This window comes from Pinus tabuliformis, chromosome 9 (assembly GCF_031772625.1).
Source record: "Pinus tabuliformis cultivar Carrire ecotype Pingquan chromosome 9, CPIR1, whole genome shotgun sequence".
Lineage (NCBI taxonomy): Eukaryota > Viridiplantae > Streptophyta > Pinopsida > Pinales > Pinaceae > Pinus > Pinus tabuliformis.
The window spans coordinates 1,385,938,892-1,385,954,899 of record NC_142307.1 but is presented as its reverse complement, the minus strand read 5'-3'; the positions used below and the strand labels follow the sequence as shown (position 1 = coordinate 1,385,954,899).

General features: G+C 36.4%; 1 long non-coding RNA gene across 4 annotated transcripts; it reads right to left on the bottom strand.

Moving 5' to 3' along the window:
• Positions 1-11,638: 11,638 nt before the first annotated feature.
• LOC149153673 (uncharacterized) lies at positions 11,639-15,653 on the bottom strand. 4 transcript variants are annotated; one of them, XR_016262448.1, is made up of 4 exons: positions 14,602-15,653; positions 13,825-13,904; positions 13,588-13,730; positions 11,639-11,757 (listed from the first exon to the last, which is right to left on the bottom strand). It is a non-coding gene; the product is annotated as an uncharacterized LOC149153673 (long non-coding RNA). The 4 variants fall into 4 exon arrangements; XR_016262447.1 differs by having other exon boundaries at positions 13,679-13,730; positions 13,825-15,645; XR_016262446.1 differs by having other exon boundaries at positions 13,825-15,642.
• Positions 15,654-16,008: the final 355 nt, after the last annotated feature.

Genomic DNA, 16,008 nt, shown 5'->3' with positions numbered 1-16,008 from the left:
TCATTAGTTGAGTCAGTTGAAGGTCAGTTGAGTAGTTATGATTGTTTTTAACTCACTGATCTCTCAGTTAACTAGTCAATCAACTAAAAATAGACCTAATCATGCATGGAATTTGAATTTCCTAGTTGAGTGAATGGAAAAGGCACATTTGTATACTAGTAGAGTGTACAAGCTTGGATATTAAGCAAGTGATCAATTCCCCTTAGATTTTCACAAGGAAATAGGGAATTACCATATTCTTTAGGAGCTCAATTTCTCCAGGAGTGCATAAGGAAATAAGAGGCTAGTTGGGGGCTTAAATAGGCTAAGTGTTGGCCAGAGATAGGCATTCAACAGGAGAACAATTTTACAGTGAAACATGTGCTTCGGAGTTGAAGCAAGACATTGTAATAGTTTCTCATTCTCATCTGATTAATGAAAAGTAGCTGAGGGTTTTTTCCCAGTTGCGATCCCCTATCAAATCATTTTGTTCCTTATGTTTTGATGGTTACATGTTATTGCATGTGTTTCTATCGTGATTTTTCCTTTCCACAAAATAGTAGAAGAAATTTGTGTCTCTTGATTTCAATTCGATTTCATTAGTAGCAACAAATTTCTTGTAATTTCTACATTTGTCTCATAACATGTTTTCTTGAAAAACCCTAGTTCCATCACCCTAGGGTCTGTAAACAGAAAGAATCTTGTCAAAGAAAAAAAACTAAGTATTATCTTCTTCGCATGTATACTTTGCTTGCTCTGTTATGGCTACAAGCTTCCCATTCACTTGGTTTTAAATCAATGATCCAATCTACCCCTGTCTCTGATTACACAAATGAAAGAAAAGGTCTAGGGTGCAGCAAAGTTGCCCTAAAATATTTATAATAGTTATTTGTTATGCGATCAGGAAATGAGAATAATAGATTATAGAAAGACTAGTCATGAATTTTATTCAAATCCACACTATTCTCCACACACTAATTTTCTTATTAAAATGAACAATAACAAAAATACATCATAAGTCGTTCCAGATCCATAAGAATAAGATTAGATGGACCATATTTGGAAAGATTAAACAAATTACAACAATTAACTAATTTAAATGAATTACATGGAAATCAAAACCACTTATATCCTAATAAACCCACTCATTGAGGAACTAACTCTATTAAAATATTTTGACCTCTCAGTCAATTAGATTTTATAGATGCCCCTGCATCATACTCCCAAGGAACAAAGAATTCATGGGCTCCTTCCCATGAGGTCTTCAACAATTTTACCACTTTTTTGTAGTAATGTGGTAGTCATCCAAGTTGCATCAGCTACTAGATGATTCTTCCACTTTACTAAATACTCGTAGTATTCCTTACCCCTGGTCTTTTTAATCAGTCCTTTGCTTAAAATCCTTTCTGGTTGCAAAGGCTCTACTATCGGTAACTGCTTTTTCCACTGAATTTGTTGTTGTCCACTTTCATCTGTTGTCTGCACCTCCTCATCAGGATGATACTTATATAAGTCTGCAACATTGAATATGGGAGACATGCCAATCCCTGGTGGAAACTCTATCTCATAAGAATTGGCTGAAAATTTCCTAAGGATCATATAAGGACCAATTTTCTTTAATTTCAATTTATTGTATTCTCCTTTAGGAAGTATTTATTTCCTAAAATGTGCCAATACTGAGTAACCCACTACAAAGCTTTGTTCTCTCCTCTTAAGATCTATTCTGGTTTTATACTTGAGGCTACTTTCTTGTAGTTTATGTTTCACTTGCTCATGGATCTCCCTCATAGTTGAAACAAAGTATTATCCTATTGTACTTATTTGTTCTTCTCTCCCCAAGTTTTTGAGTTAATGCACTCCACTTGGATGCATCCCATACATAATCTGAAAATAACTCTGACTAGTGCTTCTATTTGGAGAATCATTATAGGAGAATATAACCTGGGCAAGCACCTGATCCATTGCTTGGGATGGGATCCAACCAAAATGCTCAAGATGTTCCCCAAACTCCTATTAACTACTTCACTCTACCCATCAGTCTGAGGTTGATAGGTTGAACTAAAGCTCAAATTAGTTCCAAGCTTCTTCTTCCCCAAGAATCTAGTATCTCAATCTGAGACAATACTCTTGGGCACTCCATGCGGTCTCACCACTTTTCTGAAGAACAAGTTAGTAACATAGGTAGCATCAATGATTTTAAAAAAAGGAATGAAATGGGCCATTTTTGAAAATTTGTCCACTGCAATGAAGGTTGCATCAGTACCCTTTTGAGTTTTTGGTAAACCCAATACGAAATCCATGCTTACCAAATCCCATGGTCTGTCTGGAGTTGGTAATGGTGTATACAACCCCGTATTCTGGCTCTTCCCTTTTGCATGATGGAAAATTATACAGCTACTCACAAACTTCTGCACATCAATCCTCGTCTTTGGCAAAAGAAGAAATGCTTTAGCTAATCATATGTCTTGTCATGTCTAGAGTGTCCATTGAGACCTCCACTATGCTCCTCTTTAATTAAATTCTCCCTCATTGAAAACCTTGGAACACAAAGCTGATTATTTTAAAAAAATAATCCTTCTTAAAGAATATAATCAAGTCACAAACTTTTATCTTGGATTGCTGAGTTTTTACAAGTTTTGTAAGCTTCTTTGAAATCAACATCTTCCTCATACAACTCCATGAAGTCAAACCCCATGATATGGACTTGAATTTCCTGCAGAACTAAATTCCTCTTGCTCAAAGCATCAATAATTTTATTAGCTTGGCCATTAATATGCTTCAAAACAAAAGTGGAATTTTGGAGATATTCAATCCACTTTACATGTTTTTTTATTCAATTTTGGGTGACGCATAATGTATTATAGAGCATGGTTATTTGTGTACAAAAAAAAAGACATTAAATAATGTTTATATTTCTTTAAAGCTTATACCACAACATAAAATTCCTTTTCGTAAGAAGTATACTTCCTTCTAGACTTGTTCAGCTTCTCACTAAAATATGTTATGGGTTTATCTTCCTAGAGGAGCACAATGCCAATCACTTCTCCACTGGCATTGCACTTTACCTGAAAATGTCTGTTGAAATATGCCAAGATCAACACAAGTTGTTTTGCGATTTTTTTTCTTCAACAATTGAAATCATTTTTCTTCTTTAGAAGTCCATTGAAATGGTTGTTTTTCTTTCTTTATGGTCTACACAATTGGATCACTCATCTTACTAAAATTCTTGATAAATTTCTTGTAAAAACTAGCCAAACCATGAAAGCTTCTAACTTCAAAAATTATTTTAGGAGAGGGCCAATCAACAATAGCTCTTACCTTCTCAAGATCCATTTTCAAACCATCCTTGGATATGACAAAGCCCAAATAAACAAGCCCTTCTCTCAGGAATGAACATTTCTTCAAATTGATGAAAAAATTCTCTTGTTGCAACTTCTCTAATACATACCTTAAATGCCTCAAGTTCTCTTCTTTGGACTGGTTGTAAACCAAAATGTCATCTAGATATATAATCACAAACTTCCCTATAAACTCCTTTAACACATTATTCATCAATCTCATGAAGGTATTGGGTGCATTGGACAATTGAAATGGCATGACCAGCCATTTGTACAACCCATCATTAGTTTTGAAGGTTTTATTCCACTCATTTCCCTCTCTAATCTTGATCTAATGGTAACCACTTTTTAGATAAATCTTAGAGAAATAGCTAACACCACTCAAATAGTCCAAAAAATCATTTATGCGAGGTAAATGAATTTTTTACCTAATTGTGTCATTGTTCAATGTTCTGGAATCTGTACACATGCACTCACCACCATCCATTTTAGGACTTAACACTGTAGGCACTGCACATGGACTATGTATCTCCGTGATCGGTCATTTATCTAACAATTCTTGCACGTGCTTCCTAATTTCTTGATTCTCCTGAGGGGTCATTCTATATGCATGTTTATTTGGTAGAGTTGATCCTCTTATTAAGTCAATATGGTGACTTATACTCTTCATAGGTGGAAACTCATTAGGCAAGTCATCCACTGTGATATCATTATACGCATTCAACATATCTTGAATCTCAAAATAAAATCAGTCGCAGTAGTGGAAGTAAGAATTATTTTAGGCTTACAGACCAAAGCAAAGCTCACCTCATTATCCTCCACCTACTACAAAAATTCACCCCCCCCCCCCCCCCCAAGTAAAAATGCCTTGAAATCATTATTCTTTGATGTCCCCCCTTCTCGTAAAGGAAACAAGTTATGGTTGGTGTCATCCTTTTAGAATTTGTAATTTTTTTTCTTCCAATCATGTACAACACCTCAATTAACATTATACCCAATAGAATGTGGCACACATCCATGGGCATGATATCACACAGGATTTTGTCCTTGTAGCTGCTTATCTACAATTCCACTTCACATTGTTCATTCACCAACAATTAATGACGCTTTTAAAGCCATGACACCTTATAAGGTGTTGGATGCTTCATGTTCTTTAATTTCAACTTCTCCACTACTTTTGTAGACACCAAGTTGTTTATGTTTCCACTATCAATCACAACATTGCAACATTTCCCTTGGACTTTGCAAGTAGTCATGAAAACATCCTTCCTCTAAGTTGGTTTAACAACTTCCTTCTCTAGTTTCAATAGCACTTTCTTGAGTAAGAGAGACACTCTTATCTCTGGTACATTTTCTGCTTCTTGTACCTTCGGTTACCCTTCTCTTGTTGAGGCAACAACAACACTTTTCTGACCCACATCTCTATTTTTGGACATTCATATGCTATGTTTCCAGGATTTCCTAACTTGTAGCAATGAATCTCTCTTCCTTGTCCTCTAGAAAAGGGTCTTCAGACTCTAAAGTCTCCCTCTTGTTTTTGTTGCGGACTTGAGCTACTAGTTCCTTCCTTTTGTGTTGTAGATATTCCTCTATTTGGTTGTTTTCCTCTTCCTCTAACAATACCCCTTCCTCTACCAAAATTCTTTCTCGTAAGCTTCTCCTTCACCTTTAAGGCTAGTTGATATGCTTCTTCCACTATTATGGGTGATAACACACTAATTTCATATTGGATATCCATCGTGAGACCATTAATGTATCTAGTTATCTTCTCTGTAGAAACTTTTGCATATCCAACCTTGATGCTCACCTTGTAAAACTATTTTGTGTACTCCCTCATAGTCATCAATCTATGCATTAGATTTTTCATCTTTGTTCATAAATTGATTTGATAATCCTTTGACAAGAACTTTCCTCTCAACTTTGCAACCATTTTTTCCCAACTCTTAAACTTCTTCTTATTTTTCCTTTTCCTCTCAGCCTATACACCAACCCACCATAAAGATGGTGGCCTTGGGAATAAGAGCCATTCTCTCCACTTGTCACCTCTTAGTCCTTGTGTGGCACCTTTTCTTCTCACAGGTTTGGGATCACCTACGACGGTCCCATCAGTTTACATGCATGCAGGTGGTCACATATGTCATGGAGTATGACATTCTCTTTGTTATCAGGTTTCATCCCTTAGCAGTTGCAATGGTTAGGCTTTCTCATGGCGGATTGGTTGGGGGTGGAGGAGATTTTGATGCGTAATATACAAAGCTCATTCATGAGTGTATCATTTACGGGTACCTGGTATTTTTTAAAGAGTGTTCCTGGTTATACACCTATCCCTCCATGGATCTCGCACACTCTAGTTTTTTTCTCTCAATGGCTCAACCCTCTCATGTCCATGCCCCATTGTAAATGCATGGGAAACTTCTCAAGGTGGCGACATAGCTATGTTATCTGTTTCGTTGAGGAGGGTTTCAAACCATCGCATTTCTCCTGGATGCATTGGTTGGTATCTTCCGAGCTTGCGGTAGGTTTGTTTCTTCGTTATTATCTTTCCTATTATTGCTCTTATTCATGTTTTAAGCACTTAGCTTTCTGGTACATTCTCTATAGTTTTGTGAGTTTACGTAGAGGTCAATGATTTTCGCGCTCCTTCTCCATAATACGGGGGACCTATCCTTTCGAACTGGTGACAGTTTTATCAACCTCATAGCCTCAAGTCTCTCATTCTGTCGAGATTTCTTTCAATTCTCCATTGTTTATTTGTGGAATTTGGTACCCAGGTACCTTTTCCATTTGGTTTTGATGTTTTCAATTGTTTGTTTAGTTTCGCATAGGCTCAAGGTCTATGAGATCCCTTTGTCTCTTTCCCTCACAAATTACGATATATTGGGAGTTAGGGTTGTATTTCTGTTAATTTCCTAGGGAATTTCCTTACATCTCTCCCTTTGATCAAATACACTCTCCTTTGTCCTTCACATAATGGATGATGTCCTCCTTTTTTAGGTTTTTACTCCACACTTAAAAATATATCTCCCTATCGGTTCGCCTCTAGATTCAATATATTTATTCCATCACCCTATTTCCTATGTAATCATGGCTCCTCGACAGAGAATGCCTAGTCGTGGTGGTGGTGCACTTGGTTCATTTTCCTCTTGTTGGCAACATTTCTTCGTCTGGGAGTCAGTGGCGAACCACTTTGACTCAGTTCCTCCTGAAGTAAGGAACACAATTCTCCATCTAGAGGTAAAGGAGTTTGGTGACTGCAGATGTTTTTATGGTTATGAGATTGGAGGAAACAAATTCAAGTGGGTTCCTAATCCGAGGAAATTCAAGAAGCATAGGTTTCACTTTCTCCATTCCCTCTCTCTACATTAACAGATGGAAGCATTATTCCATATGGTTATTCGTGACAAGTAGGTATACAACTACAAATTGTTTGCAGGTTAGGAGGATATTAAGCAAATTCTTTGGTATATTCGCTACATCCTAGATGACCTCGTGGCTAGACTAACAAGGGTGGAGTGGTTTTTGGTAGTTGACTCCGGTACTGAGTCTGATGAGCTGCACGAAGCACCAAAAATTATCAACACTCCCACTGAGAATTCTCCTCAGGAAAACTCCTCTTCCCTCTTTCCAGTCATCATTAATGACTAATGGCCTTCTATGATTAATGCACTTGTCTTTAAATTTGGGTATTCCATGTTTTTTCTCTAGTGTTTATGGTGGTTTGACGATATGACACTTCTGGATAAATGTCTTATTCTTTTCATAGTAATATGGATGCAGTTCCAACATAGTTAGTTGATTGGTATAGCATTAGTAGGCCTATTTTACTGCTCCCTCATCTCAATATCATCTTCCTTATTTTTTGTAAAAGTATCAGGGTATTAGTGAACAAGTATGGCAAGCATGTTAGGGCCGCTATGTCTCTACGACAGTCAAAACCTTGTATTTTGGACTTCACTAGTAGTACTGGTGTCATTTTGATTTCTCTTGGTTGAAGAGATGATCTCCAAGGGTGTTTTCTTTAAGTATGATCAACTATAAATGTAACATATTTTATTATTAATGGAAATCTATTGACACAACTTTAAAAAAGAAGAAGAGAAAACCTTTGTCACCAATTTGGAATTGATAATTTGTCTTTTTATATCAACCCATGTTAATATAGATTGGATTTGAAAATGATAAAAGTGTGAGAAATTTTTTACTATTCAATAACGAATATATGTTCTTCCCAACTAAGTTCTTAAGAAGTTTATTATTCTTTAACATATCTTTTATGATTTTATTTCATCTCTTTGTTTACTCATCAATGTTTTGGGTGAAATGCAATGCTAAGGATCAGGGTTGGAATTTGGATTCTCATTACGCGTCAAATAAAAAAATTTGACGTTTTGGGCCTTTAGGCTTCCCGTCCAAAAACGTTATGTTTAAATTTTTTTCCCTTCGATTATAATGTTCAAATAATAAATTGACCATTCACCAATAACAATTTAATTAAAAATATACCCTTCAATAACACAATTATTTTAAATTTTCTCATATATATATCATAAGAAAGAAAACAAAATGACCATAACATGATTTATTGAATCATGAAGTCCATTTTACTCACATATTGATGGGATAATTTTACTCACTTATTGATGGGATCCATAACTCCCAAACTAGCTATATTCCACTTATTAGTTCTTCTCCAAAACATAGGATACAAAAATTATGGGCAAATCTGAAAATATATTTTACTCACACATGTTGCAACCAATCCACTCCTATTTCAATATTCACAATTTAGATTTCTATCAAAGCATTTAAATGTTTCAGTTTCAGTCAAAACAAATGGATTTTTTCACCACCACCAACACGCAAGTTTCCCAAGAAGAAATTTCCATTTCAAGGACTTTGGATTTGAGTTATCTTCTAGGCTCCATGTCCTCTCCACCATCATAATCACATGGAATCATTGTGGGGTCCAAATTTATAGTAAAACCAACTCAATATATTAAAATTGTTTTAATATTTCATAAATTTTTACATAGGAGTCTTGGTTGATAACCTATTATCAATAGTGGAAATCTTAAAATTGGAGAAATAATCGGTAGTGTAAAAAAATTACTACATCTAACATTCATAACCAACTCAGATATAATCAACCTTATTTGTTTTCCTTCTGGTTAGTGAAAAAGAATGAAACTAGATTACATCATTCCCACTACATCATTCACATGACATTTTTTTATTTTTGGGATCGTACCGGGTGGTCAATTATACATAAACAAATACCGTTTTTAACCATGTTTTTCATAACCACCCCCAAAATTTTAAAAATATATGTTTGCCTAATGTTAGATCTTGTATATGTTTGGTTCATTGATGGTGGTGAGTTTAGAGGAATTTTGGAGGCATTTTCAATTGTAGGAATTTTGGCTTTGTTGTTAAGTGAAAAATTCGTGAGGTGTACTCTTGTATCATTAACACAACATAATAGAGGTTCTTGGTGTGACCTGCAAAAGTCACATGCACTAGTCCACATTCTATTAAAAATGTAGATATAATGTTGAATTTGTAGAATTGAAAAAAAAATGAAAATCTAAAAGTAGATAATATTTCTCATGCAAATTTATTACTTTTCAATTTCGAATGTTAAACTAATGGCAACACTCTAGCTCCTTTGCACTGATTTTAGAATTGGCCTCACAAAACTTCAGGCTTAATAACTCTCCAAACATAACTTATTAGTAATGGCATCAAGTGTATTTTTAGTAGACGAATATTCCTACTACTACTCAAATTATAAATTATTATAAATGTTAATTAAAAAAAATGTCCTTGGTTAAGCGTGAAGCAAGTTACGTTGGTTAATAATGATGAGAAAATGATGAGAAATTTGTAGGAGAGGCTTCTTGAGAACAACAAAGAAAGAAAGAAAAAATTATAAAACTAAGTTGCATCTATTTTGGTAAGAAATTTCGAGAGCTTGCAACGTAAAGAGAGGTTCCTACAATACTAAATTACAACAAACATATTTTCATAGTAATAAACATATTATTAATGGTAAGAGACTTAAATATATTTAAAACTCATATGGATTAACTTGCATAGTAAGAGTTGCACTCTCGACGAAGTCACAAGTGTTAGGCAACATCCCATTCTTAAAGTAATAGTTTTTGAAGGCGTAGGAAGCATGGGCCTGGACACTATCGGGGTTAAAGCAAACTTCAACTTGTTGCATTGAAGTGAAATTTGTTCTAAAGTTGTGCTACCATCTTCCTCAACCCAGTCATCGGTGCCTTCGAGAGGTTATTTTCCATGACATTCCAAAGCTTCTCAATGCTTCCAGAGTGTTATATGGGTTTCTAAATTTAAAGAATTTAAAATCTTGCACGAATTTTCAGAGAAAAAGTGTTCCTGATGCTCTCAACAGCTTCCATGTGACCATCCTATCAAGGATGAAACTTGAACTACCAAATCACACTAGGGAGATCTTGGAAGTTTGACTTAAAACCAAAATTTGATAGCTTAGTGATTGTTGAAGCATGGTAATGGTGTAATAGTTCTAGAATGTGTATTGCATCCATAATGTAAAATTAAAAAAAAATCATGATCCCTCCTTTCTCTAATAACTCCACAACGTCAATTTTCTCACAAACTTCCACTGCATGCATATTTACTTTTATGTGTTCTTTCAACATAACTTGGGCATGTGGTTTGGATGAAGATACCATGCTCTCGATATGCTCAGATCTATCAATAAACCACAGTTGATTCTATCTTAAAATTCTAATGCATTTTTCCTCCACCTCTTTAATTTTTAACAATTTCATTCAATGGTTCATTTATTTACTCTGCCAGCTACCCACATGTATGTCACTCGCTCAATATTTTCTAGCCACCTCTCATTTTCAATTCCAAATTCAATCTTTTATTTTGGCTGATTTGGTCATTATAAATATCTACAATAATATTAAAGTTATATTCATACACTGAGCTACAATGATTTCACATTGACAAGGTACAAACTGGTTATACCACCGAATAGGCATGACATCCAATCTGATTTGTTTCATCCTATTTTAAATGAGAATTAAAACCACTTTGAGTTTGTTCTAAAACCTTTGTATACTCTACTCATTGTTTTCCTATAATTTATTAATACACGGGTGAAATAAGAAGATAAACAACTTAAAAAAACTTTTGTATATTCTACTCATTGTTTTCTTAATATAAACAAGGAAGGCTGCGAAGCAGCTAGTCCCTGCACAGAGTTCTTCGTGTACTCGGCAAGTTTATACTATGTTTTGACGTTCAGAGATTGACCAGCAGCAAAATCATGGGTTTGTTATTGCCAATTTCATGTTGTTCAAGGAAGCATGTGGAAGCATGTGGACATGGGCTGTCGTAGGCTTCAGTTTTTAAGAAGTGGTAGCAAGAGCTCAAGAAAATCTATGTACACAACACAATTATAGTTAATTTCAGACAAATAGGCAAAGAAAATTGAAGCCTATATCATAATATTATGACAAATGAACCAAAGCACATTAAAAGGAATTAGTATTATGAAGACTCTCGGCTGAATTGTGAAATAAATTCAATAATAGCAAGAGAAAATAAATTCAATCAATTGAATAATTGGGTAGTAAATATTCAAGCTAGGAGATTGAGCCCGTGAACTGCCAGCAATAACTCCTGAGAGTCATGACAATACTTTCCACTATTGCCACTCCTAGAACAGCAATTGGAATGGTCAGCCTAATGGGATAATAGTATATGTGCATATAGAGTAGACCAATTCATATTCATTCACGAACTTTGATCAGAAATAAAATCAAGATGAAAGCATTCACACCAAGATGTGGCATATCATGGTCTCCTTTATTTTAAGAAGCTTGCTGATCTACTCCCAAAATGCGTGCATAGGCCTTCTGATAAAGACATTCTTGTACAGCAGATGTGCTATGATACACCAATGATCTCACCTTCCCGGCAGGCACCCACTTCAATATCAAGGCTGGACTTTTTGGATGATTTTTTCTGGTAAACTCCAGCCTGAGCTAATCTTGTTCTGGCACAACTACTAACAGAGACAAAAGCAAAAGGCTTGGACTTGGACACAAGTCACTGCAAGAGATTTGCAATCCCTAGAACTCTCTGCCAACAAAAGATTTTCCGGTAAACTCCAGCCTCAGCCATTCGTGTAACTACATAGCTACTAACAAAGACCAAAAGCAAAACACAAAATGCAAAACATGCATAGACTGACATTCGAACTAAAAATTGCAACAGCTTCGCTATTCACTTACAAAGAAACGTAAGTTCTCCCGGCTGAATTGTGACAATTTCGTTAGTCATGACTAGTTTTATTCACTTACAGAGAAACGTAAGTTCTCCCGGCTGAATTGTGACAATTTCGTTAGTCATGACTAGTTTTATGCCAGGTAACACACACCTACAATCCAAGCCACAAGAAACAATCAGTTATAATCTAGCTCACAAAAGCCTGAGTTTGCACAGAATTCATTGTGTGCTATTAAGAGACAGATCAATGATGGTGCACTATATTATGCATTCTACAGTTCTATCAAAACCAAATTATGAGAATGAAACACCAATTTAGGTAAAGATGAGTGCCTCTACCATCGAAACCCTACTCATTTTAAAGGGCAGTGAAGCATAAACAAGTATGAGTTATCACAGTTAACAAACAAGAGACATTCAAACAATTATGGTGAAAATACTAAATAGTACAGGATTTTAAGTGCTAAGGATTTCAAATTTTCAATAGGAGAAACTCTGTGCGTCTCCATGTAAGAATGTACCAGAAGATGCTTGGTACATAGGTTCAAGTGCCACCAGTCACATAGCACATAACAGAGAGTAGTTTCCCATCAACATCCAAGATGCAAAAAAATCGAAAAGTACATGGAATACATTGCAGTCCTTACATAAGACTTCCAGTGCAAACAGAGTCCCGTATTTGGCTTATAAATTACAAAACTTAATGATGGGCAAAGGTGATCAAGTCACAAAACCCGTGACAAAATTTAATGATTTGAAACATTCATAGATTCCAAGCAGTGATAACTGATAACATTGCAAAGTAGGTTTTCAATTACAGTGGTACTCAATAGTTTGTGTCACTCTGTTGGAGTGTCATATAATACCTAAATTTATCATCTAAAATTGAAGAGTTGGCCATTGATGAAGTTGGAGGATTAGTTTTACAGCATGAGCAAAGAAAATAACTATAACAATAGAAAACTTCAAAAAAGTTAAAACCATGGCCAGCAAGGAAAAGAGAAGTGATGGTCAAAAACGAGGCTATACAAGGTATGAAGAGTCAAAGAAAGGAAACACCAATTTAGGTAAAGATGGGTGCCTCTACCATCGAAACCCTGCTCATTTTAAAGGGCAGTGAAGCATAAACAAGTATGAGTTATCACAGTTAACAAACAAGAGACATTCAAACAATTATGGTGAAAATACTAAATAGTACAGGATTTTAAGTGCTAAGGGTTTCAAATTTTCAATAGGAGAAACTCTGTGCGTCTCCATGTAAGAATGTACCAGAAGATGCTTGGTACATAGGTTCAAGTGCCACCAGTCACATAGCACATAACAGAGAGTAGTTTCCCATATTGGACCCATAAATTTAAAAACCAGAACTGGGTGAAACCAGCTATCAAACAAAGCCACCTACCAAACCGTAAGCATAAACAAGTATGACTTATCACAGTTAACAAAGAAGAGACATTCAAACAATTAAGGTGAAAATACTAAATAGTACAGGAGTTGTGCAAGGACTCTTGCCCCAAAAATTTATAACTCTGTAGTAAACCTGCTCTGTGTGAATATTAACCATTCAAGGGCAACCAGTGGTGAAGTGATTCAAGTGTTAAGTTGTGCAAGGACTCTTGCCCCAAAAATTTATAACTCTGTAGTAAACCAACACTGAAAGCGAACAGTTGTGAATCACATGCGATATTAGCATCATTCAATGAATACTATTCATCAATTCAATTAATGGATTACCTAGGATGTATATGTCATATGTCCGAGAGCAAAGTAAAGAAATACAAGCATGCAATTGTAAAAAAATTCAGAACTTACAGGCCCAACACTGAAACCGAACAGCTGTGAATCACATGCGATATTAGCATCATTCAATGAATACTATTCATCAATTCAATTAATGGGTTACTTAGGATGTATATGTCATATGTGCGAGAGCAAAGTAAAGAAATACAAGCATGCAATTGTAAAAAAATTCAGAACTTACAGGCCAAAAAACTGTAAACAAAGCAATGTTCAGTAGCATATCCTAGAGCACAGGGCTCAAAATCACGGAGATAGATAGAGAGTGACAGGACCTTCAGCTGCTGCGCAATAAGAATCGCTGGATACAGCCTGCACTGCTCCAATCTGCCATTAAAGTCACTTTCAGCTCTCTGGTAAGAACAGAGCATATAGATACAGAACTTTTAAAGAAGAAGTGCTGGCTTTAATTAGGACTCACCCCTGCAGCTTTCACGAAACTCTCAGTTACACTATTCAGCAGAGGATGACCCAAATCGAAAGGGATTGCCCGTCAAATTTCTTGAGATCATTCAGAAGACAAGTTATTATATTTAAACATAAATTGAAGTTCATTAAAATTATTAGTAAAGTGAATATGCCGGTTAGAAAAATGAATACGACAGGCTGCCAAATGTTGCATGCACAAAGAAACGTGGCCACATGTTAGCAACGTAAAGTGTCTTCTCGTACAGAAGACCAACTAAACAGCAAGAACCAACTGCTGCAAGCTGTGGTGTACAGAAGACCAACTAAACAACAAGAACCAACTGCTGCAAGCTGTGGTTTTGTGGACCGAGCATTTGTCACAAGAGACATAAATCCCTCTTCAGTTGCTAGAAAAACATTCCGTATCACCGCCAAAAGCATCGCTGCAGCTACCAGAGAAAGGAATTTCCACGACCCGAATGCACGTTCATTCAGAACGGAAGATTTACAGAACCTATGTCAAGTAAGTTCACCTAAAATATCTGGTTATTTCTCTTCTTACTTTTCCTGGAATATCTAAAACGCTATATCATGCACAGTTTTATTAGTTTTAATAGTTAGAGTATGATTTTCATATATTCCTAATTGCATAATATGCAGATGCCTTCCAGTCTCAGACACATCGAATTTGAATTAAATTCCCCTCGCTTCCAAATCTCTTCCCAATGTATTCAGCAACTAAGCAATTTGCGAGTACTGAGACTGGCGAAGGCACAGTTCAAAAGCATACCTGAAGAGCTAGGAGATCTGGGAAATGGTTTGGAGGAACTATTACTTGATAGTTGCCAATATTTAGAGAAATTACCGGCATCATTTTCAAGTCTGGGCTCTTTAACAGTGTTGAGAATGTCTAGCTGTTCTGGTTTGACGCAGCTACCAGAACATTTGGGATCATTGAATTGTCTGCAAGAACTCTGTTTGCAACGCTGTAAAAGTCTAGAAGTGCTTCCTAGGGAGCTTGAAAATCTTACAGCGTTGCAAAAACTCGATTTATTCGGGTGTGAAAGTCTAAAAGCGCTTCCTAGCCGTCTTGGAAAGCTCACATAGACAAGGGTTTCTTCAGAGTACTCAGAGCAGGCAGATTCCCAATAATAGAAAGAAGATGTAAGGGCAACTTCATCAGAAATCGCACAGGCCTCCCGTTCCTCCCGTTCAGCAACTTCATCAGCAATCGCAGAGGCCTCAAGCGCTTACCTTGCCTCCGGAGGAGTTGCTTCCTACCGGCTTTGGTTTGCAAGGTATGATCTGTCTCTGCCGCCTCTCGCGACTCATGACGGTCAATTATGGCCGGCATCTCCCGGTATCTTGAATCAAGTCGAGAAGACCCATTCGAATTCAGAGAGAGGGCTTTGACAGGCGAGTTTCAGATGAATAGACCGGGACGGACGCTCACGCTAGGCTTACCGGGCCATACGAACCCATTGCCAGACATACCGGGCATTTCATAGCGTTTCATAGCGTGCGATGAAGGCTAACAGCTGTTGAACCATGGTGCATCATGGCATGCACCAGCTGCCAATGTAGAACATTGTAACACGGAACACCGAGCTTTACTAAACCGCATACCCGGGCAGAAGTAATGCTAGCATTAAAACCAGACACCCGTGACGGTTAACGCGAAAATGCACCGGGCTTATTGCTTTAAGCTATGGTCGAGCCTCTTCCGCCTCGGGAAGAGGCCAAATAAGATGGCGAAGTTCAGCTGCGAATGAAACTTAGCATAAGCGCCTAACAAAGCATTTCGAAACTTTAGGTTAACCACTGAAACAGCCGAATAACACCTTCGAATTAATGCTATCTCCGGAACGATCGATTACTATAGTCCCTGCCGGATGCCAGATGGCAGGGACTAATAAGGAGATAAACAACTTAAAAAAAACACATAACCATGGCATAAACCATGTTAGAATAAAAGTTTTATAAAAATGAAAAATATAATTTTTGCCATAAAATAATACACATATATCTTTAAGTGACATGAACCTAAAATATTTAAATAAAAGCAAATATTACGGCATGAATTCGAAATATCGTAGCACTTAATTATTGACGTGTCAATATAATATTTTACAAGTGAATATGTGTCATGAAATTCTAGGCCTGTTGCCCAGGTGCAAGTGCCTTTCAACCGTTTGAC